Raw genomic sequence first — 25,053 nt, forward strand, 5'->3', positions numbered from 1 at the left:
GATAAGAACTTGTTTTTCTCATCCCTGTTCCTGGAGTCCATTCCTTCTGGGCTCTTCCTGGCCTTGTATATAAAGTTATCTTAGTCCTAGCAGGGCCTTGGACTGAGTCAGCCTGCAACAGGCCAGAACTTAGGTTTTTCTCTTTTTAATTTCTGCTTTAGTAGGCCAAGGTTCTGATTGTCACTGCTGAGAAAGTAAGGTGTGTTCAGGCTGCCCATGGTTCTGGGCTCCCCCGTGTCTCTGAGGAGGGCTGTCCCCTCCATCACAGAGAATATCAGGACACTAGCCTGTTCCTAGTTATACTTACACACCCCTCTCATGTTGTCTGTGGAGTGGATGCTGCAGGGAGGGTGACATCCCAGTTAGTCCTAAGAGCCAGACTGCCTGAAGCTCACTGTAACAAGTCCTGCCTTGAGGAAGAAGGAAGTTTGCCTCTGTGAACCTCCCACCTGGGCCGAAGGGAAGCCACTCTCTCTGCTGCCTCTCCCCAACCTTTGCCTTCTGTGCTCCTAGTGAACCTCTCACCCCCTGCCTACAGGCCTGGAATCTCAAGACCATGATGACCTCTCATCACTCCTGAATCCAGAGCTTTCCCTTTACAAAGGGGAAACTGAGACCTGGAGCAGGGCTGATGTTCAGCCAGCGCACAAGGGAATGGCTGAATTGGTGGTAAAATACTGAAATAGTTCCAGTGTGGATGGAAAGGGGCCGCTGCCCTGAGCATCTCTACTGCCCACCTCATCCCTTCCTCCAGGACCCTGGGTCAGCACCAGGAGTGTCAAAGTGGCCAGGATTGGCCGGAGCCCATGCTAATGGCTCTGCCAGCCCTTCTCCCCACCAGAGAGGGCAGGGGGATTCAGGCCCTCTAGAGGTAGCATTGTGACCCTGTCTGCAGTAGTCAATCCTTGTGTGCCACAGTCCCTGACTTTGTTGATAAGGGCATCAGCCTACATCCCTCTGGTACTCAGTGATAAGCATCTAAAATCTTCTTAAAGAAAACATTTAAAAAGTTTTCAAAATATACGATTTAACATATGAGGCTGCATAAACATCTTTTTAGCAGTTGTCCAACTGGTGCTTCTGGTTCTGCCTCCCCAGAAAGTGGATGACCGGGCCACCCTCCACCATTGCCCTGTAAGGCCATGGGACACACAGGCCACCAGTTCTTTTCATGTGGTCATCCCCTGTTAGATGGGAGAAAATACACCTGCCTCATTTTTGTACCTTCTGTGTTAACATTCCACGGCAGAGCTTCACTAAATGTGTGATGAAGAATTGAATGAATGAATGAATATGAGAGAAAATGAATAAATGGTTCAGATCCTGGGCTGGAAGGCTGTGTATGAGGATGGTGGGTAGAGGAGGGTCTGTTTTTCTTGGCTTTAAGTCACTAATTGTCACTTTGGGGCAGGAGCACAGGCTTTGAATGCAGACCGACTGGACTTTAATTCTGGCTTTACTAGTTGTGATTGTGTGACCTTGTGCAAGTTACTTAAACCCTCTGTGCCTGTTTCTTTATCTGTAAAATGGAGATAATAAGATGTCAAAAGACTGTGGTAAGAATTAAATGCTTTAAAAAAATCGTAGTTTGTATTAAGTCCTCAATAGATTGGGTTTAGCATCATGAGTGCATGTGTTTCTGGAGCAATGCTCATCTTGGGCTGGATGGTGCCTACACAGAGAAAGACTCTGGCCTCTTCTCATCCACATGTATCTGTCTTATGCCTGGTTCCCATTCCCAGATCCTTGGAAGATCCATATTGCTGAAACGGTGAAGGGTGATGGGCACCTCAGGACAACTAAGCTGCTCCCCAAACATCTTCCCCCTCCCAAACTCTCCTGTGGTCTTTAGCATTTAACAGGAATCTCTGGACACTCCAAGGGGTGATCCTCTCATGGAAGACCAGTGGGGAGGAGGCTGCGGGAAAGGTCAGGCACTGTGCACTTCCCTGACAGCTGCAAATGGTTGTTTCCAAGCCCACTGGTCACTACAAATAAGGCAAGTTATATGACATAATAATGTGATTCTTTGGTGCCTCAGTCCACACTGGCACTTTAATACTCCTAGAGTGGATTGCATGGTGGTCTATCAAAAGATATGTCTACCTGGAACATGTGAATGTGCCTTTATTTGGAAAACAGTCTGCAGATGTAATTAAATCCAGCACCTTGAGATGATTAGGATGGGCCCTAAATCCAATGACAAGTATCCTTATAAGAAAAGCGGCAGGTAGGGCACAGTGGCTCACACATATAATCCCACCACTGAGAGAGGTCAAGGTGAGAGGATCACTTGAACTCCAGGCTTTCAAGATCTGCCTGGGCAACATGGTGAGACCCTGTCTCTCCAACATGTATATAAAATATAATAGCCAGGCATGATGGCACCCGCCTGTAGTCCCAGCTACCAGCTACTCGGGAGGCTGAGATGAGAGGGTAGCTTGAATCTGGGAGGTTGAGGCTTCAGTAAGCTGTGTTCATGACGCTGCTCTCCAGCCTGGGGGGCCTCTCCAGCCTGGGGGGCCCCTGGCCCCTCCACAACCTGCGCTAGAAGAGCTGGGCCCTGGCTCTGGCACCATGCAGCCTCTGAGGTGAGGCTGAGAGCCAGTTTCTGCCCTCCTGCAGCTGGGGACCAACACCCCTGACTTAGGCGTCGTGGAGGCTTCTGGCCCAAGGGTCCGCGCTGCTGGTGGCGCTGGCAGGGTCAGAATTTGCCACAGCTGCTGCTGCGCGCCTTGTGCAGGTTACCACTGCAGCTGAATCTACAGCAGAGGCAGGCAGGGCTGGTCCCAGACAGCCTGGGGGTCGCTGAGTGGAAGGCCCTTTCACCCTAGAGTCAGCTCTTTCTTGTAGGTGCCCAGATCAGGGTGTGCAGGGGCTGGGCACAGGGCAGCCGCCAGGAAATGGCTGAGCTGCCGGTTCCCGCCCTCCTGAAGCTGGGGCCGGACCACCTGAATTGGCCGCTGGGCGGCGCCTGGCCCTGGAGTCTGCCTGGCTGGCGTGACAGCGTGGTCTGGGGTTGCCATCAAGGCTGCTCCCCCGCCATGTGCAGGTGGCTGCTGCAGCTGAGCCCATGACGGAGGCTGGCAAGGCGTTTCCCAGGCAGCCTCAGGGTCATTGAGTGGACCACTATCCCACCCTAGGGTCCGCTGTTCCTTTGCCTGAGCCCAGAGTTCCGGGTCGCGGGCACTGGGAACTGTGCAGCCAAGGAGACTGGGCCGAGGGCAAAGGTTTCTGCCCTGCTGCAGCTGCGGGGCTGACTGCCTGAATTAGGCGCTGAGGCTGCGTTGTCGCCGGTGTCAGGGCTCTGGTGCAGGCAAAGTGCCGGGTTGCTCTGCTGCTGTCGTGCCCTTGTACAGGTGGCAGCTGCAGCTGAGCTCTCAGTAGAGGTCGGCAGGGTTGGTCCCAGAAAGCCTGAGGATCGCGGTGTGCACCACCCTCCCAGCCTAGGGTGCACTCTTCCTTGGCACGCGCCTAGAGCTCGGGGTTTCGGGCGCTGGGCCCTGTGCAGCTGCCCAGAATAGGCTGTGCGGCTGGTTCCCGCCCTGGCAAGGCATCCAGCCATGGAATCTGCACTGCTGTTGGGGGCAGGCAAGGTCGGGGGATGGGGGTCTGGTTTCCACCATTGCTAACGGGCGCCACCTGGCGATGGTAGCTGCAGCTGAGAGCATGGCAGAGGCTGGCAGGGCTGGTCCCAGACACCCTGAGGGTCGCTGAGTGCACCGCCCTACCACCCTAGAGTCTCCTGTTCCTTAGACTGCTCCCAGGACGTGGTGTGCGAGCGCTAGACACTGAGCAGCCTCCAGGATGGGGCTGAGCGGCCGATTCCCGCCTTGCTGCAGCTACAGTCTGAATTAGGCGCCACCGCATTATCTGGCCCTGGGGTTCGTGCTACTGGTGGCATGGACAGAGATGGGGGCTGCCACAGCTGCTATGGGGCTTAGCAGCCGATTCCCGCCCTCTTGCAGCTATGGGACCGGCCACCTGACTTAGGTGCCTTGGAGGCGTCCGGCCCTGGGGTCTTTGCTGCTTGTGTCTGAGGGCAGGGTCAGGGCTGCCACTGGTACTGCCCTGCACCATGCACAGGCGCCAGCTGCAGCTGAGCCCAAGGCAGATGCTGGCAGGGCTGGCCTGAGGCTGCCCAAGGGTGGGTGAGTGCACCGCCTTTCCACCCTAGGGTCCGTTATTCCTAGACCAGCGCCCAGATTGCGGGGTCGTGGGCGTTGGACACTGTGCAGCCATGAGGATCTGGTTGGGCGGAGATTCCTGCCCTCCTGCGGCTGAGAGGCCAACCTCCTAACACGCGCTGCAGTGACCTCTGGCTCTACGGTCCGCGCTCCTGCTGGAGCTGGCAGAGACCAGAGCTGCCACCGCTGCTGCTTCCAGGAGTGTGCAGGTGACAGCTGCCGCTGAGCCCGCGGCGGAGGATGGCAGGGCTTGTTCCAGAAGGCTTGAGGGTCCCCGAGTGCACCGCCCTCCCACCGTAAGGTCCAGTCTTCCTTGTCCGCACCCAGAGAGTGGGATTACAGGCGCTGAGCACAGTGCAAGCGCTGGGATGGGGCTGAGCTGCAGGTTTCCTCCCTCTGGCTGCTGGGGGGCCGACCGTCTGCGTTAGGGGACGCGGCGGCTTTTGGTCATGCGGTCTGCATTGCCGGTGGCTTGCACAGGGTCGGGGGCTGCCACAGCTGCTATAGTTCACCGTGTGCACGTGGCAGCCGTCCCTGAGCCCACCGCTGAGGCTGCAGGGCTGGTCCGGTCCCAGACGGCCTGAGTGTCATTTGCCCGCGCCCAGAGCACCGGGTGGCGGGAGCTGGGCACTGTGCAGCCTCCAGGAATCCGCTGAAGGGCGGGTTGCAGCTGTCCTGCAGCTGTGGGCCGACTGCCTGACTTTGGCCACTAGGTGGCCTCTGGCTCTAGGGTTTCGGGGCCGCTGGTGTCGGCGGGCAGAGTCCGGGTTTGCCACCGCTGCCCACAGGCTCACCATGGCCTGACTAAATGCTCGCACTACTCATACATCCACTTTTAAAAATTGGGTTGAACATGAGAACATAATCATTCATATTTTATCCATTTGTATGTATTCAATAACATCCTTTCGCTGTTCTTGTCTCTGCAGCCTTTTTCTTTAAAGAATGAATGTTTCCATGTTTTATATCCACAGAATTTCTGGTTTTTCCTGTTGGAGCCCAAGGAGCAAGGGCAGAATGAGGAACATGATGTTTCTTACCGACAGTTACTCATGACGTCTCCATCCAGGACTGAGGGGGGCATCCATCTCCATCTAGGACTGGGGGCATCCTTCTCCATCCAGTATTGGGGGTCTTCCTCCTCCATCCAGGACTTGGGGGTCATCCTCCTCCAACCAGGACCTGAGGGGTGTCCTTTTCTGCGCTTCCTTGGATGGCAGTCTTTCCCTTCATGTTTATAGTGACTTGCCATTAAATCACTGTGCCGTTTTTTCCTAAAATATATGGGGTGTGTTTTTTGTTCTCACTTCTGTTAGTCCTTTGGTCCCTAGCTCCAGTTTTTTTGTAATTTCTCTTGCAACCTAATATGAGTCCCATTTAGTAAGTATTACATATACTAGGAAATGATGTATATTCAGCATTTGTTGTGATTTTAAAATCTTTTATAAACACATAACATTTTTGTCTATTTCCCATTTAAATTCAGAAGTATGAGTTCCAGCATCCCTCTCTAGACCTGCTCTTCCTGTTAGTTTCTTTGTATGTCCTGGAGGTGAGGCCAGCGTTGGACTTGACGTTGCTTCACCTACTCGGTTCTATGGTCCCTCCATGTGCAGTGTCTATCCTGTTGTTCATTATTTCTTCCTTAAATTTTATTTGAACTAAAATTAATTTTGTGGTAGCAGCTTGCTTTCTGTGAATATTTACTTAAAATTTTTATTCCCATTATTTTGCTTTCTTTAATTTGAAAGTGCTGCTTTGTTACTGATATTTTGTATTTTAATATATGAGGTTAATCCTTCTATGTTTGGTAGGAAAAAGTGATATATTTGAACTTATTTCTAGCATTTGATTTTGGATTTTGTATCCCAAAGCTTTATCCTCAATTCTCTTTTCTTTTTTTCAGATTTCTTTTCTTTTCTTTTTTTGGGGGGGGGGTGGGGGATGGAGTTTTGCTCTTATTGCCTAGGCTGGAGTGCAATGGGGTAATCTCGGCTCACCACAACCTCTGCCTCTCAGGTTCACGCGATTCTTCTGCCATAGCCTCCAAGTAGCTGGGATTACAAGCATGTGCCACCACACCTGGCTAATTTTGTATTTTTGGTACAGACAGAATTTCTCGAACTCCCGACCTCAGGTGATCCACCCACCTTGGTCTCCCAAAGTGCTGGAATTACAGGCATAAGCCACCGCGCCCGGACTTCCAGATTTATTTTCAATCAGCATTTCATTTTCCACTTCCTTCCTATGCTGGCTTTTAGGTTTTCCAGGCTATTTACCTTTAGTGTCAAAAATTATTTTGGGAACTTTTGAGTTGTCAACCAATATTGTAAGCATATTGGATATTGCTGTTTTTCTCCCAGTGCTCTGGTTATAATCTCTCCTATTAATACCTTGTAGCCTTATTGTCGTAGTTATTTTTTTCTATTAATTTCTGAGATATAAGAATTAGAATTGTCAAATTGTGGATTTACGCATTTATCCTTTTAATTCAATAACTTTTGCTTCGTGTATTTTGTTATTTTTCTTAGGTGCATACATGCTTATGCTTATTAGGTTTTCTAAGCAAATGGACTTATTGCATAAAACATCCTTCTTTATCCCTGTTGATGCTTGTCTTTCTTGTAGTCTGTCTTATCTGCCATTAATACACTGGCTGCAGTTTTTGATAACAAAGATTTGCATGGCGTATATTTGTCCATCTTTTCAGTTTGAATCTATTTGTATCTTTACCTCATAAGTGTATTTCGTTTTAAAAGCTGATATTGAGGTTTCCTTTTTACCTACTTTGACAGTCTCTGTTCTGCCTTCCTGGTCTTCTTCTGGATTATTGTAGTTTTCATTTGTTTGTTTGTTTTATGGGGTTTTCTTTTTTTTTTAGTATGGATTTTGTATCTTGTGTTTTTCTTAACTATGACTCTTTGTTTCATTTATTTATTTTTAGTGAGTTCTTTAGAAATTAAAATAAAAATACTTAAAGTATATTAAATATCATAACACTGTATATAAAATATAAAAACCTTACCTTACCCTCCTCCCTTCTCTCATCTTTTGTGCCATGTTGTCATAGATTTTTCTTCTGCACATGTTGTAATTCCTGGAGGATGTCATTAAAACAGCAGTTTCCCCTCCACATGTTTACTATTTTTGGCACACTTTCATCTTTTCTGAGAACTAGAATTTCCAATTGTTATCATTTTTCTTCAAGCTGAACAGCTTTCTTTTGCATTTATTGTGGTTTGGGTGTGATGGCAACACATTCTCTCAGACTTTCTTTAACTGAAAATGTACTTTTCTCAACTTCAGTTCTGAATGCTGCTTCAGCAGGTTCAGAATTCTAAGGACACCTTCGACTTTGAACAGCATGAAGTCTCTGCTCAGCAGTGCTCTAGTCACCATCTAACATATTATTATATCCAGTTGTGTCAAATCTGTCATCGGCCATAGAACCCTTTAACAGGTGCTTCTTGTTGCTTCAGTTCTAAGTATTTCATAGTCTTCAGAGATATGGAGAAGTAGCAGTGCTACTAACAGTACCAGTAAAACCAGGATAAGCCCTAAAATAATTAAGCCATCGCATGCACACACATGAACGTTTGACTTCAGCTAAAATGCTTTCAAGTGTACTATTTATCTTTACACAAGGTTATAATACAAATTAAAATTTTAAAAATATTTCCACTTTATATATGTGAAAACTGCAGCTCAAAGAATTTAAAAGACATGATTGAAATCCCATAACTAGGTAAAGATGGTCAAGTCTGGAGCCCACATGTCTCGGTCCTCCCACATCCTGTTACGGAGAGTGCGAGGCTTCACCAGGAAGCTCTTTTGGCTCAAGGATTAGCTCTGGGGAAGTGCAGCAGGCAGGCCTGGTTTGCATCCTTTTACCAGCAGAAATCCTACGTTTGTTTCAAGTTTCTAGTTCTTTTTGTTTTGTTTTGTTTCTTACCAGCATGGCTCTGGGAGTTATTTACACAATTTAATTTTAAAAGAGACAGTCCCCATCACTAAGGTTCCTTGGAAACTTATCGTGCAAAAAAAATAATAATAATAATAAATGCTGGTAGATGGGAAACTTCTGCAAAATTGTTTTTTATATATATAATTGTAACTAAATAAATATGTGTATTATAGTAATAATTTATTACTGTAATTTTCTTGCCAGATTTGAAGGCAATTTTTTAAAGCTCTCCACATGTGGTTTACTGTGGACCAAACACTGGCAGCTTCAGGCTTACAATCTGCTGACAAACCCTTCTTAGTTCCTTCGATTGAAGAATGTGAGCATGCACTGCTCATGTGCCTGGCAAGCACGCAAACCACTCAGGAGAAGGACAGTGGCCACTCAGGTCATCAGGTGAACTTGTGACGGGGCCATCAAGAGGCTGCACGTGAGCTCCAGAAAATGAAATTCCCACTATCAACCTATTTTCCATTTCCACCCAATGCCCCGTCCCTGCTCCAAATCAAGGTCTCCGCCTCTTAGAAATGCTTGATTTTCAGTATTGCTAAACAGGGATCAAAGAAAACAAACTGAACAAAGAAACAAATAAAGCCTTTAACACAGTGAGCAAAGACACAGCACCTACGCCTTCCCCGGGCCCCGCAACAGCTCCAGAGCTGCACAGCTGCTCCCAGAGCCTGAGCATGGACCTGAGCTCTGGCTCATGGATCTCACCAATGCATTTCTTCCCTCTGTGTCAAAAAAGCATCCAGAAATTGGATTCATTTACTTGGGACATAAAATAATGTATACCTACAGTTTTGTCCCAGAACTGTGTAAACCAGCATGCTGTCTGCCATAATACAGTCCTCCCCCTGCATCAGGAGCACAGATGGGGGAAACCAGCAGGGCTGGAGGCCTGGGAGTCACAGGTGCTTGGAGGGGGGAGAAAAGCACCACAGAGAGCCAGGCCCTGCCTACAAATCACATTTTTAGGGGTCTAGTTGTCTGTGCAGGCTGGGAGATGATCTCTAAAGGAAAGGCAAGAAATATTGCCCCACATCTCCCACCACCAAACAGAAAGTGCAGGTGGTCAGCCCCAGGGCTCACCTGCCCTTTGCCAGGGTCATGAGCTAGGCCCAGGCTGCGCGCTCCACAAAACCATCAAGGGGACTGCCTGCCAGGCTGGGACAACTGCACCAGGCCCTGACATCCTGGGAAGAACAGGGTTGCATTTAACAGAAACAACTAAACCTGCAGGGATGAGCTTGCCTTTCCCCGGGGCCACGGGATGGTTTATAGAAAGTTCTGCCCATCAGGACGAGACCTCACATGACACCATCAGAGGAACTGATACCATGCCACAGAGGGAGGAAGACGGCACATGCCATAGGTCCGCTGGTCACAGCACACACACGCTCCTGGGAACTTCAGAGCCAGCAGTGTGGCTCAGGTGCCAGGTCAGGATGTGGGAAGACACAGTGTCTGGGTGAATCTGTCACCTTTGCTAGCTGCCTTGTCCCACCAGGTAGAAGATGTGGCAATGGGAGCACAGCAGTAGGAAGCCCAGTGTCCCCCAACCTTCCACCTCACACCCAGGACCTCTGAGGTGCATCTATATCCTGCACATCTAGGCTCTGAAAAGCAGGAGGCCCTGGTTTCCACAGCTGTGGGGCTTCTAGACAGGACAGAGCCAGGTTCTCTGAAAAAAACAAGCTCTGGGTGCTGCTTTGTTCTCAGGCTGCTCCTCCATGGGACCTGCGGGCAGAAAGATGTGTACCACCCGGACCATGGTGTCAGCAGGAGCAGGGCTGTGCTGCCTGGGGAAGAAGGGGCTCTACGCAAGTGCCTCTCAGTACACAGCATTTGATGGTACCTGGACAAGTGCGGGAGCCCTAGACCAAGGACTCAGTGGTGAGCAAGACTCAGGACCCCTTAGGGGCGAGGGCCTGGGTTACACCACCAGGGGGTCACCTGGACCCTCAGCAGAAGGTGAAGGGGTGATCATTACCTTTACGACCCTGAAATGGGTGGCAGCCACAGGACACAGGGTTCATTGAACCCACCTTGTGTAACTATTGCCCAGGAAAAGGCCCAGAATTTAATAAAGACGAGGCCCCTGGCAGTGCAGTGTTGGATGGGGCGCACCCCCTGGGGCACCCCTGACCCTCCCCCAGGGCCTTGGCTGTGAGCTTTGATTATAGACACACGTATGCCATGGCCCCTTCAGACTGCTCCCTTCACCTTTGAAAAACCAGACAGGATGCTTCTGTTCCTGGAAACATGAATGCCCTTCATGTGTTTTTTTCTTTGACTAGAAACTCAACATCAACCAAAATATAGACTCCCACACAATAATAATGGGAGTCTTTACCACCCCACTGTGAACATTAGGCAGATCAATGAGTCAGAAAGTTAACAAGGATATCCAGGAATTGAACTCAGCTCTGCACCAAGCAGACCTAATAGACATCTACAGAACTCTCCACCAAAATCAACAGAATATACATTTTTTTCAGCACCACACCACACCTATTCCAAAACTGACCACATAGTTGGAAGTAAAGCACTCATCAGCAAATGTAAAAGAACAGAAATTATAACAAACTGTCTCTCAGACCACAGTGCAATCAAATTAGAACTCAGGATTAAGAAACTCACTCAAAACCGCTCAACTACATGGAAACCGAACAACCTGCTCCTCAATGACTACTGGGTACATAACGAAACGAAGACAGAAATAAAGATGTTCTTTGAAACCAATGAGAACAAAGACACAACATACCAGAATCTCTGGGACACATTTAAAGCAGTGTGTAGAGGGAAATTTATAGCACTAAATGCCCACAAGAGAAAGCAGGAAAGATCTAAAATTGACACCCTAACATCACAATTAAAAGAACTAGAGAAGCAAGAGCAAACACATTCAAAAGCCAGCAGAAGGCAAGAAATAAGTAAGATCAGAGCAGAACTGAAGGAAATAGAGACACAAAAAACCCTTCAAAAAAATCAATGAATCCAGGAGCTGGTTTTTTGAAAAGGTCAACAATATTGATAGACCGCTAGCAAGACTAATAAAGAAGAAAAGAGAGAAGAATCAAATAGATGCAATAAAAATAGATAAAGGGGATATCACCACTGATCCCACAGAAATACCAACTATCATCAGAGAATACTATAAACACCTCTACGCAAATAAACTAGAAAATCTAGAAGAAATGGATAAATTCCTTGACACATACACCCTCCCAAGACTAAACCAGGAAGAAGTTGAATCTCTGAATAGACCGATAACAGGCTCTGAAATTGAGGCAATAATTAATAGCCTCTCCCTGGGAATGGGCGGGCCTGGGTCCAGTCCACAGGGCCCCTCGCGGGCCCTGACGCAGGATGGAGTTGAGGTGGGGGCAGCGCTGGACCCCAGGGCCCCTGCCTGCCTCCTGGGGAGCCCGGTGACCCAGGCAGCCCTGGTGAGGCTGTGGGTGTCTGGGCCATAGCGAGGCCCCCGGGCTCCCACATGACAGATGCGGACAGTGAGGCCGGGGAGGCCCTGCTGCCCTCCGGACTGTCCCTCCAGCCCCCAGCTTTCTGTGGTTCTCTGGACCCCCTCTGCAGAGGGGCAGGGGAGCACACCCTGGATCCTGAGACGCCAAGCCTGAGGAACCCCAGAGCTCCAGCGAGGCTGCTTCCTTTGCGGATGGTGAAACTGAGGTCCAGAGGAGGGCAGGGGCAGGTCCCGGGCGCTCCCTAGGCAAAGGGAGCGGATCTCGGGGAGGGGGTCACAGGGAGCGTCCCTGCGACTTCTAGGGCCCGAAAGCTGGGGAGGATGAGAGACCAGGGGTCTTTCGTCGTCCCCTGGGGCTGGGCAGAGGCTCAGCCTGTGCTGCAACCCAAAGCTGCTTCTGTCAAGTCCGAGCCGCGTCCCTTTAAGAGGGGGTGGAGCTTCAACCTGGCACGAGGGATGCTGCCAGCGTGCGTGTCCCTACGGAAGCTGAGACTGCACTTCCTGCGAGGCCCCTGCAGCAGCAGCGGCGTGGTCAGAGCGAGCTTCGGAGAAGCAGTGGTGGGTTCCATGTGATGGTGGAGTAGGAGGCAGGTCTCCGCGGTAAGTGGCGGGGGCGTGGACCCCACCGGGAACCCTCCCGGCTCCTTCCCTGCCTCTCCCTGTTTTCGTGCTTTCACTTCTTCGTGTGCATCTGGGCCCGAGTCCTCCGCGTGGGGGCGGTTGTGGGGTCCTGGCTACTGCAGCGTCCGCACCCCGGCCGGGAAGGCTATGCCAATGTCCGACCCGCGTCCAGCGTATAGGAGCGCCCTGGCCCAGAGCGGCGGTGAAACGCCGGACCTGGGTCCCTCCGAGCCTCAGGGGCCTCTGAGCTGGAGTCTAGGATTATTTTTGATGCCTCAGCACCTTTAAAAAGAGACCTCGCTAGAGCAGGGGACATCTGTAGTTTCAGTTCTTTGAGGAGTCTCCAGCTATTTAGCTGTTTTCCATGGTGTGTATCCTAATTTTCATTTCCACCTACAGTGTATGAGTTTCCCTTTCTCCAAAACCACACCCGCATTCGTATTATTTTTGGTTTGGGGTTTGTTTTGTTTTTGTTTTGAGACGGAGTCTTGCTCTGTCTTCCAGGCTGGAGTGCAGTGGCGCCATCTCGGCAGACTGCAACCTCTGCCTGGTTTTAAGCAAGTCTCCTGTCTCGGCCTCCGGAGTAGCTGGGACTACAGGCGCCGCCACCATGCCCAGCTAATTTTTGTATTTTTAGTAGAGATGGGGTTTCACGATATTGGTCAGGCTGGTCTCAAACTCCTGACCTCAGGTGATCCACCTGCCTCGGCCTCGCAAAGTGCAGAGATTACAGGCATGAGACACCATTCCCAGCCCCTCTTATTTTTTTTATAAAAAATCTAGGAATATTCAGTAAGTGTGAGATTATCTATGTGTGGTTTTGAATTACAGTTTTCTAATGAATAGTTTATTTTGAGGACCTTATCTCTTATTTGTTGTTCGATTTTATGGCTGTGCAGAATTGTCTGTTCAGGTTCTTTGCAAAATATTAGATTGGATGCTTTTGCTACTTTGTAGTGTTTTTTGTGTACATGTTAGATGACAACTCCTCGTGAATTACATGATTGCCTGAAATTTTTGCCTAATCTATAGGATGCTTTTTAATTTGGAAAGTAGTTTTCTTTGATGTGCAGAAACTTTTCATGTTGACATAGTCCCATATATTTATTTTTGCGTTTCATGCATGTAATTTTTGTCACCCATATAAGAAAATATATATCAGTGACAAAGCATTTAATTGTCAATGAGGTTTTTCTTCTAGGGTGTTTGTTTATTTTCCTCTTTGCAAAGGTGAGCAGAGATTCAAGTGACCCAAAATATATGCTCATCCTGTGTTTTAGTTAAAAACATTTTGTGGTTTATGGTCTTTTGTTTTGCCTTCAATTTGGGGGAGGGGGTGTTCATTTTCATACATCATGTAAAATAAGGTCCTATTTCTCGCTTCTGCATCTGAATATCATTTTTCTCAAAGGTATTCATTCTCTGCCTTCCACATTGCAGTGTTCTTTATCAAAGTCAGTTGACTGTGTCCATATTTGTGTTGATCATGTTTTTGTTCTCCCTGTTTTTGTCCATAGTTTATGCAAGTATCATATATCAGCTGTATAACTACAACTTGGCAGTGTAATTTGATATTGAGGATTGTGGGTCTTCACTTTGTATTTCTGAGGATTCCTTTAGACATTCATTGCTTTTGTGGTTTCCTGTGATTTTTAGCAATACCTATTTATTTCTATTAACTTTTTTTCACAACATAAAGGTCCATAATTAGGGGTACACTTTCATACATATAGATTGGGTAATGATCAAATCAGGGTACTTAGGATCTCTATTTGCTCGTCCAGGCATTTTTGTGTGTGTGTGTGTGTGGGGAGAACATTCAAAATTCTCCCTTCTTGCTCTAGAAAAATATGATATTGTTAACTCCAGTCACCAGGCTGAGGAGGAGAACTTCAGATTTATTCCTTTAATGTTAGGATAACTTTGTTTCCATAATCAATCCTTCCCCATTCCCCCTCTATCTCCCAAACTCTGGTAACCAATATTGTGCTTTCTACTTCATTAAGATAAACATCTTAAGATTTCACATGAGTGGTATCATGCAGTGTTTGTCTTTCTAGGCCTAGCTCATTACATTTAACATAATGTGTTCCAGGTTCATCTGGGTTGCTCTAAATGACACTGTTTCATTATTTTGATGGCTGGAGAATATTTCCTAGTGTATGTATATGAGAGTTTCTTGATCTCTTTATCTGTGGATGAACAGGTAGGTTGAATTTATACCCAGTAATGGGACTGCTAGATGATATGGTATTTCTTTTTTTCCTATTCTTTGCAAGACCTCCAACTGTTTTTTATAGTGTTAATACTAATTTATGTTTCCACAAACAGTTCCCCTTTCTGGAAATTCATACCAGGAATTGTCTTTTTAAATATTTTGATCTTTTTGTAATGTTCATTCTATTGGAGTGAGATAAGATCTGAGTGTGGTTTTGATCTGCATTTTTCTCATGAGTAGTAATGTTAACCACGTTTTTGTAGACATTGGGTCAGTTTCCTGTCTTCTTTGGAAAAATATCTAATCCGGTTATTTGCCCAGTTTTTGTCTGGCAATTGTTCTGTTGTTTTGTTTTTTTTTCTTGCCAGCTGGTAGTATGACTCGCTTGTACCTTTTCAAAAATAATCCCTTATCCCAAACTTGTAATTTTTAGTGTGCCTTTTTATTTTCTTTATTGTTTCCTTTGTTGGGCACAAACGCTTCAGCTTGACGTGGTCCCACATGTGCATAATTTCTTGGTGGCTGTGCTGTTGGTTACTAATCAAGAAAAAACAAAATCACAAATCACTACCAAAGCAGTTCATTGTCAATAATTTTTTTCCCTTGTATTTTTGTTTACTTTTTGCGAACCCTGAGCATACATCCAACTTGCCCTAAATATACGCACACCTGAGGTTGTCTTTATAGGAGCTTTATGGTTGCAAGTTTTGTGTATAATCTTTAATCGTTTCGAGTTGATTATTGTGTATCTAGTACCATAAGAGTCCTGTATTATTCTTTTGCATATGGATATCTAGTTTTGGAAATCTTCCCCGTTGTGTCATTTTGGTGGTGTTTTGAAAAATGTGTTCATTCCATATAAATTTTTGTTTATTATTGAGCACATTCATTTTGCTCACTGGTCTGTGTTTCTCTGTGTACGCCAGTAACATATGGGTTTGTTAACTACAGATTTTCATTTAATTAGAACTCAGGGAATATGACGCATCCCATATGGTTTGTATTTCTCAGAATAACTTTGGAAATTCAGGGTGTTTCACATTTCCACATAAATTTTGGCATTGTTTCTTTATATTTCTTAAAACACTATTTGTCATATACTAAATGTATACAATTAAAAGGTACAAGGAAGATTTTGATACGTGTATATGTTGAGTAATGATAAAATCAGGTTATTTAGCATCTCTTCATCTCATATAGTTATTATTTTTTCGTGGTAACAACATTCAGAATCTTTCCTTCTAGCTACTTTGAAACATATGATACATTTGTGTTAAGGCTAGTCACCCTGCTGTGGAATAGAAGGCCAGAACTGATCAGTCTCATCTGAGAGTAACTTTGTACCCATCACTGATTCCTTCTGAGACTGCCTCCACTTCCCCAGCAGCCTCTGGTAAGCCTTATTGAACTTTCCACTTCTAGAAGATAAAGCTTTCTTCAGTCTGCATGCCTGAGATCACGTGGCATGGGACTTTCTCTACCAGCCTTATTCTTTGAACCTCATGTTCTTCAGGTTTCTTCATGTGGCTGGAGATGGCAGGATTTCCCAAAGGTTTATGGCTGAAACATATTCCGTGGTGTATCTGTACAGCAGTTTCCTCATCCCTGCAGCTGTGTTTGAACAGGTGGGTTGGTTCTCTACCTTGGCCACAGTTAAGAGTGCTTTAGTACCCGTGGGAAGGCAGATAGCTCTCTTCAACCTAGGGACTTCAACTGCTTTAAATGTGGAACCAGTGGTGGGGCTGTTAGCTGACATGGTAGTTGTACTGTGAATTTTTTCAGAAACCTCTAGCTGTTTTTTATAGTGTGTATACTAATTTACATCCTCACCAATAGTGTTTAAGAGGTTACCTTTCTGTAAGTCTACACTGGATGTCACCTTCAAAAATTTGTGTTTTGTTTTTGGTAGTACTCATTCTGAGTGGAATGAGATGGAATCTTAGTGTGGTTTTCATGGACATCTTTTTGTGAGGTTTAGTGATGTCGAGAAAGTTATTTGAGAAATCCCCACATTGCTTTCCATGGTGTCCGAACTAGTTTGCATTTCCACCAACAGCAGACCAGCATCCCTCCTCCTCTGCCTTGCTGGTGTTCATTCTTGTGGACTGTGTCATAATTGTCATTCATCAGAATGTGTGAAATACTATCTCATGGGCCTTTTGCTTTGCATTTCTCTGATGATTCCTGAGGTAAAGAAATGATATCTTGTCTGTTGGTTGCTGTAAACCTTCTTTTGAGATGCATGTTTTCATGCCCCTTACCCTTTCTTCATTGAGTTTTTGTTTTTCTGATTTATTTGCTTAATGTATTTGAGGTAGATCCTGGATATTAGACTTCATCAGATGCGTATGTGGGAACATTTTCTCCCATTGTGTAGGCTGTCTGTTTACTGTGTTGGTAATTGCTTCTGCTGTGCAGCAGCTCTTTTGTATATTAGGCCCCACTTGTCAATAATTGTTTTAGTTGCACTTGCTTTTGGGGACTTAGGCATAGCCATGCTCTGCCAAATCCTCTGTCAAGAAGGGTATTTCCAAGTTCTCTTGCAGGCTTTTCATAGTTTGAGGTCTTGTGTTTACATCTTTCATTCATCTTGAGTTAATTTCTGTGCAGGGTGAGACACAGGGGCCCACTGTTTTTCTTCTGCAACTGGCTAGCACTTTATCCTGGCACCATCTATTGAGAGGAGGGAGTCCTTTCTCCAAAGCTTATTTTTGTGGATTTTTTTGAAGATCAGATGGTGTTAGGGGTGTGGGTTTACATCTGGGTCCTCTAATCTGTTCCACTGCTCTGTGTGAAATGGGGTCCCTAGCTTTTCAATGAAAATTAAAATCGGGAAGTGTGACACAACCAATGTAGTGTGGACTTCTCAGGATTGCTTTAGAAATTCAGGGTGTTTTGTGGTCTGCATGAATTTTAGCATTGCATATTTACATATTTTTTAAAAGGTTGGCCATATAGTAAAGGTATACAATGGGGGGAGTTAGAGTGGGGCATTTTGCTTAATGCAGACACAGAGGAATGTTAAAATCAGGATATTTAGAGTCTCTGTTATCACAAACAGTTGTTAATTTATTTGTGGTGAAAACATTTGGAATCTTCTTTTCCAGATTTTGTGAAAAAGCTGTGATGGTTTGTTAACCTCTGGTCACAGTGCTGTGGAACAGACAGGAGCAATTCATTCCTCTCATCTAAGTGTAATTTTGTACCTATTTCTGATCCCTGCCCATGCCCCTGCTTCCTTCCAATCTCTGGAAACCACTGTTGCGCTCTCTAGATCTGTTGCAATAAAGCCTTTTATTTTGGGTTCTACATGAGTGAGATGTGGCAATGTTTTTCTTTCTCTACCTGGTTTAGGTCATTTACCATGCTGTCCTCCAGGTTCAACAGTATGGCTCCAAATGATGAAATTTCATTCTGATTTTCTGGCTGAAGACTATTCTTTTTGTGTATGTCCACCACAGTTACTTTATCCCTTCATCTGTGGATGGGCAGGTAAGTTTATTCCTTATCTTGGCGATTGTGAATAGTGCTGCAGTCCACATAGGATGGCTGATACCTCTTGCGTAAACTGATTTCTTTGGCACTGAAAGTATACTTAGTAGTAGAATTGTTAGATGAAGTGGTAGTTGTAGGTTTAATTTTTGGAGGAACCTCCCACTGGTTTCTGTAGTATGTATACTAATTAACATTCTTTTTTTTTTTGGATGGAGTCTCGCTGTATTGCCCAGGCTGGAGTACAGTGGCATGATCTCAGCTCACTGCAAGCTCTGCTTCCTGGGTTCACGCCATTCTCCTGCCTCAGACTCCTGAGTAGCTGGGATTACAGGCACCCACCACCATGCCCAGCTAATTTTTTGTACTTTTAGTAGAGACGGGGTTTCACCGTGTTAGCCAGGGTGGTCTCGATCTCCTGAACTCGTGATCTGCCGGCCTCGGCCTCCCAAAGTGCTGGGATTACAGGCGTGAGCCACCGTGCCCAGCTGTATACTAATTAACATTCTTACCAAATGGGTTTTTCTCTGGAAATTTCCACCAGCATTTGTGTCTCTTTTAATATATTGTATCACCTTGATAACATCCATTTGAATTATAGTGAGATATATGTGTTGTTTTGATTTATATCTTTCTCATGGTTTGTGATGTTATTCAAGTTTTTAAAACTTGTTTTCAATGTTATGTCTTTTTTGTAGAAATGTCTATTCAGGTTTTGTTTGGTTATTAGTTTCTCTTTTGTGTTTTTGCTAGTAAGTAGTGTTAGTTGCTTAGACATTTTGAAGACAGCCTTTTATCAGATGTATGTTTGTCGAAACGTTTCTTGTAGAATGAAACATATATGGAAATGTTCTGTGCAATAAAAACAGCAGTGGTAACAGAGGAGATGTAGGCTCTGAGTGTCTCACTGGAGACTGAAGTCCACAGATATGCAACAAAGCCTTTGTCTCCCTGATGTTTGTGCCTCCTGCTGGTCATGTGCTTTCACACATCAAGAGAGGACATTTAACATTTGAGCCACAGTGTCATTTGCTGTTGTCTGATGGGTGAGATTTTTGCTGGCGTAGTCCATATTGTCATATGTTCTTGGGGCCCACAAGATTATTCTTGGTCATCTAAGATGTTACTGACATCTTATCACCTTAAGATGTTGCTGACTTAATCACCTTCAACTGACTCCTATTCATTCTTTGAAATAAGCAGACACATGTTGTTTCAGTGATTCTTTCAGTTGGTGATTTGCCTGGTGCATTGCTATGTGAGGTCACCTCCCGTCAAATGACCCACAGGTGGTAACAGTCTGTGAACAAACAGTTTACAGGAGGGACCAACCATGTGCGGACGGACATGGGGTGGGTCATTTCAAAGTGAGGTAGTCAACCTGTACCCTAGTCTGGCACAGACAGAGGAAGCCACAATCCTTTAGAGAGAAAAAAATTACAAAGTATAAATATCCTTTGTTAAGAGAAACAGAGACCATTTTCAGAGGGCATAATAGTATTAAAATGTGTTCTCATTGTTCAGCTCCCACTTACGAGCGAGAACATGCAGTGTTTGGTTTTCTGTTCCTGTGTTAGCTTGCTGAGGATGATGGCTTCCAGCTTCATCCCTGTCCCTGCAGAGGACTTGATCTCATACCTTTTTATGGCTGTGTAGTATTCCATGATGTATATGTAGTACATTTTATTTTTCCAGTCTATCATTGATGGGCATATGGGTTGGTTCCAGGTCTTTACCATTGTGAATAGTGCTGCTATAACCATACATGGAGCAGATGGTTCTCAAAGCAAGGTGGACCTCTGAGCAAGATGAGCTCCAAGCTTGATGGAGCTCAGAGCAGATGGAGCTCCAGGTGAGATGGAGCTCCGATTAATATGAAGCTCGGAGCAGATGTTTCTCAGAGTATGATGGAGCACCAAGCCTGTGGTCTCAGAGCAAGTTGGAGCTCCGAGCAGATGGTACTCAGAGCCAGATGGAGCTAGGAGTGACTGGGGCTCTGAGCAAGGTGGAGCTCAGAACAGATGGTGCTCAGAGCAAGATGGAGCTTGGAGTGATTGGAGCTCCAAGCAAGATGGAGCTTGGAGCAGATGGAGCTCTTAGCAGATGGAACTCAGAGCACCATGGAGCATGGAGTGTCCAGCTCAGAGCAAATATAGCTCAAACAAGAAGGAGCTCCAAGCAAGATGGAGCTTGGAGCCGATGTTCCTCTGTGTAAGATGGAGCTCAGAGTAAGATAAAGCTTGGAGTCGTTGGAACTCTCAACAGTTCTCTGAGCAGTTGGAACTCTGAGCAAGATGGAGCTCTGAGCAAGATGGATCTCTGAACAAGATGGTGCTCAGAGCAGATGAAACTCTGAACAATAAGGAGATCTAAGCAAGATGGAGCTTGGTGCAAATGTTGCTCATTTTCAGATGGAGCTCAGAGCAGATGGTGCTCAGAGCATGATGGAGCTCAGAATGATTAGAGCTCCAAGCAAGATGGAGCTCAGAGAATATTGAGCTTGGAGCAGATAGAGCTCTGAACAAAAAGGAGCTCCAACCAAGATGGAACTTGGAGCAGATGTTGCTCGGTGTAAGATGGAGCTCAGAGCAGATGCTCGTAACAACATGGAGCTTGAAACGATTGGAACTTAAAAACTTTACTCTGGAGGATTGGAACTCTGAGCAGATAGTGATCAGAGCAAGATCAGCCTCGGAGTGATTAGAGCTTCGAGCACAATGGGGCTTGGAGCAGATGCAGCTCTGAGCAAGATGTAGCTCAGAAAACATGTTGCTCACAGTAAGATGTAGCTTGAGCAGATGGTGTTCAGAGCAAAATGAAGCTGGAAGTAATTGGAGCTCTCAGCAAGATGGAGCTCGGAGCAGATGGAGCTTGGAGCAAATGAAGTTCGGAGCAAGAAGGAGCTCTAAGCAAGATGGAGCTTGGGGCAAACGTTCCTCAGTTTCAGATGGAGTTCAGAACAGATGGAGCTCAGAGAACATGCTGCTTACAGTAAGATGGAGCTTCGAGCACATGATGCTCAGAACAAAATGGAGCTGGAAGTGATTGGAGATATCAGCAAGATGGAGCTAGAAGATGCAGCTCCGAGAATATGGAGCTCTGAGCAGAGGGTACTCAGAGCAAGATGGAGTTTGGAGGGATTGGAGCTCTGAGAAAGATGGAGCTTGGAGCAAATGGAGCTCTGAGTAAATGGAGCTCCATCTACTCCCAGCTCCATCTTGCTTAGAGCTTCCATCACTCTGAGCTCCACTTTGCTCAGAGCTCTGAGCAAAGTGGAGCTCAGAGTGATGGAAGCTCTAAGCAAGATGGAGCTGGGAGTAGATGGAGCTCAGAGAACATGCTGCTTACAGTAAGATGGAGCTTCGAACACATGATGCTCAGAACAAAATGGAGCTCCAAGTTCCATTTTGTTTGGAGCTCCTTCTTGCTCAGAGGTCTATCTGATCTGAGCTCCATCTGGTTCGGAGCTCAGAGCAAGATGGAGCTTGGAGTTATTGGATCTCTGAACCAGATGGAGCTCAGATCAGATAGACCTCTGAGCAAGAAGGAGCTCCAAACAAAATGGAACTTGGAGCAGATGTTGCTGGTATAAGATGGAGCTCAGAGCAGATGGTACTCAGAGCAAGAGGGAGCTCAGAGTGATTGGCACTCTGAACATTGCTCTGAGCAATTGGAGCTCTGAGCAAGATGCAGCTCAGAGCAGACAGAGCTCTGAGCAAAAAAGGAGCTCTAAGCAAGATGGAGTTTGGAGGAGATGTTGCTTGGTTTTAGTTGGAGCTCAGAGCAAAATGGAGCCCACAGTGATTACAGCTCCAAGCAAGGTAGAGCTCAGAGCACATGTAGCTCAGAGTAAGATGAGCTCTGTCCACATGGTGCTCAGAGCAAAATGGAGCTAGAAGTGATTGGAGCTCCCAGCAAGATGGGGCTTGGAGTGATTGGAACTCCTAGCAAGATGGAGCTCAAAGTGGATGGATCTCTGACTAGATGGAGCTCTGAGTAAGATGAATGTCTATGCAGATGTTGCTCACAGCAAGATAGTGCTTGGAGCGATTGGCACTTCGAGCAAGATGGAGCTTGGAGCAGATGGAGCTCTGAGCAAGATGGAGCTTGGAATAGATAGAGCTTGGAGCAAGAAGGAGCTCCAAGCAAGATGGAGCTTGCAGCAGGTGCTTCTCAGTGTAAGATGGAGCTCAGAGAAGATGATGCTCAGAGCAAGATTGAGCTCTGGGTGATTGGCACTCCAAACATTGCTCTGAGCCCATTGGAGCTCTGAGCAAGAAGGTGGGAAGTGAGCAAGAAGGTGAAGAAGTGATACATTCCCACAGAACATTACAAGTTTAGCGGAAGCTATTATTGAATGTAAAGAGAAGAATGCCCCAGAATTCTATGTGGATTGTCGGGACAATACTCATTTCTGTAATCAGGCATACTTTCTTTTAAAAAGTTTATCATATCAAACCTCACAAGGACAACCAGAACTCTGCGATATCCACTCTACAAACCTCAGACCCCTACAGTGTAGTAAAGGTGGCAGCCAAGATAGAAAGACAGAAACACACTGTTAGATGACCAATCTTTGGAAGTTGAGACAGCAAGTGTGGATTTACTCAGATTATTTTCCTGTTAGCACCTCCAGGTGTTATTTTGATGGTACTTTGCATTGGGCTGATGACACAATGGGGAAACATAAACTGCTGACGCTGGACTTCAGCAGTACAGTAACAGCCATGTGCAAGGCCATTGAAAAAGTAAAGACTGGTGGTTACATTGCCACGTGTTTTTCTGCATGGCATCATCATCTTAACTATGGACTTTATGTGCTTTCACAGCAAGATATTTTTAGTATTTAGAAATGGACCTTATGCATTGTATACTTCATAAGAGCTTGGAAAGCTCTCACCCAGGTACTACCAAATGCCAGACATCTCTCTATGTGGGCCATTTTCTGCCACAGCCAGAATTCATTCTGGGTGACATGCTGTTCTTGGCTGCTAAGGAAGTGATGTGGGGGAGCCAGGTGTCTCTCGCTGTCTGTGAGTCTATGGGAAAAAGGAGAATACTGAAAGGCACTAAGTTTACTGCCACGTTTAGAGGAGCTTGTCAAGGCAACACAAGAGTGTTGTAGTCCTATGTGGCCAACACCAACATGAGTTTTTACAGCAGTTGTTGCATAATGATCACAGTCACATTCAAGTTCACTTTCTAAATCTTAGGTTCTACAAAAACTCTGTCTGATAATGTCCTATAGACCTTTCAGTAGCTAAAATCAATGAGTTTGAAAAATAATTTGAATTTGGCTTGCTCACATTTTCAGCAGAATGCACTTGTGAGTCCTGCTCTGTCATTGTATTTTACATATGTGGCTGTCCCTCTTGCTGTGTTGGAAGTCAGTGTTCCAGAATGTTAACTTCTACAAATACGTATGTATAGAGCAAAGAGAAAACTCTTCAAGTCAAAAGAGTGTATGTTATTTCAGGGCAGCTCTCTAGCCTTGGATTTGAAACTATAGTATTTGTTACACAGAGAGAAGATGGTTCTTTTTTGTATTTTATTTTTAATTTTTGTGGGTACATAGTATTTATGGAGTACATGAGATGTTTTGACACGGGCATTCAATGTGAAAAAAAGCACATCCTAGAGAATGGGGTATCCCCTCAGTGATTCTTTGAGTTACAAATATTCCAATTATACTCTTTATGTTATTTTCAAATATATGATTAAGTTATTATTGACTATAGTCACCTGGGTTTGCTATCAAATAGTAGGTTTTTATTATATATTATTTCTTTTTTGTTTTTTGTATCCATTAACAATTCCTGCCTCCCCCTCACTCTCTCACTACCCTTCCCAAGCTCTGGTAATCATCCTTCTACTCTCTATGTCCATGAGTTTAATTGTTTTTATTTTTAGATCCTGGAAATAAGCGAGAACACATGATGTTTGTATTTCTGTGCCTGGCTTATTTTTCTTGACATAATCATCTTCAGTTCCATCCATGTTGTTGCAAATGACAGGCTTTCATTTTTATGGCTGAATAGTACTCCACTGTGTATATGTACCACATTTTCTTCATTCATCTGTTGATGGACACTTAGGTTGCTTTCAAATATTAGTAATTGTAAACAGTGCTGCAGCAAACCTAGGAGTGCAGAAATCTCTTTGATATACTCATTTCCTTTCTTTTGGGTATATGCCAAGCAGTGGGATTTTTGGATCATATGGTGGTATATCTGTTTTTTTCAGGAAACTCCAAACTGTCCAAGGAGATAGTTCTGTTGTGATTACTTCATTGAGAAATTTTAACTTAAGAGCAGTTGAAAGGAATGCAAGTTGCTGCAAAATCAGAATGAAGAGTGCAAAATGAACAAGCTACAATGTTTTGTCATTATTCACTCTGATGTGAAAAAGGCAGTGAATTTAATAGAAAATAACTTCGTAGAGTAAAATCTCAGGTGTGTTTTTTTAGTGCTGCAGTCTTGGATGATGGGTTCCTAGAAGCTCTCAACATCTCTTCTTAACTGGAGAAAGTGTTAAGCCCCAAAGTAGCTGGAGCAGTACATCTTCACTTTTTGACAAGAAAGCAGGAACTTGATTACTTTGAGTGCTATTCATTAGTTTCTGCTTTCATTGAGAATGCAACAAAAGCCAACTAGGCTGCTGCTAACTCCTTGCTGGACTTCTTCTGCCACTGTCACAGGAACTGTAATCTCACTGGACAATTAACTAGGGAGCCTTTCATCTTGAGTGACTGCTGCACAAATGATCTTCAAAGCATTTTAGCCACCAGAGGAATTCTCTTCAAATACCCAAAATCCATCAGTATCTTGAATCATGCTGGATTTTGAAGAATTCTTAACAAGCCATGTAAAGGGGGCTCTCTGGCCTTGAAATAGTGATGTTTTTCATACAGAAAGGAGAATGCAGAATGGTCAGACTACCATGCACTGTTAAATTTGATTTCAAGAAATTACAGGAAAACTTTCCAAAGTTCCATCTCACAGAAATTATTTTTACAAAGAATTCCAAGATAAATTTAGTTTTATGGAAGATTTTTATGTGGTTTTTACTCACTCTTCATCTCAGA

The 25,053-nt window shown here is 45.3% G+C and overlaps 1 pseudogene; it reads left to right on the forward strand.

Moving 5' to 3' along the window:
- The first annotated feature begins 11,999 nt into the window (after positions 1-11,999).
- The window catches only part of LOC101148861 (uncharacterized), a 38,490-nt pseudogene continuing 25,436 nt past the window's right edge, over positions 12,000-25,053 (forward strand).

This window comes from Gorilla gorilla, chromosome 15 (assembly GCF_029281585.2).
Source record: "Gorilla gorilla gorilla isolate KB3781 chromosome 15, NHGRI_mGorGor1-v2.1_pri, whole genome shotgun sequence".
NCBI lineage: Eukaryota > Metazoa > Chordata > Mammalia > Primates > Hominidae > Gorilla > Gorilla gorilla.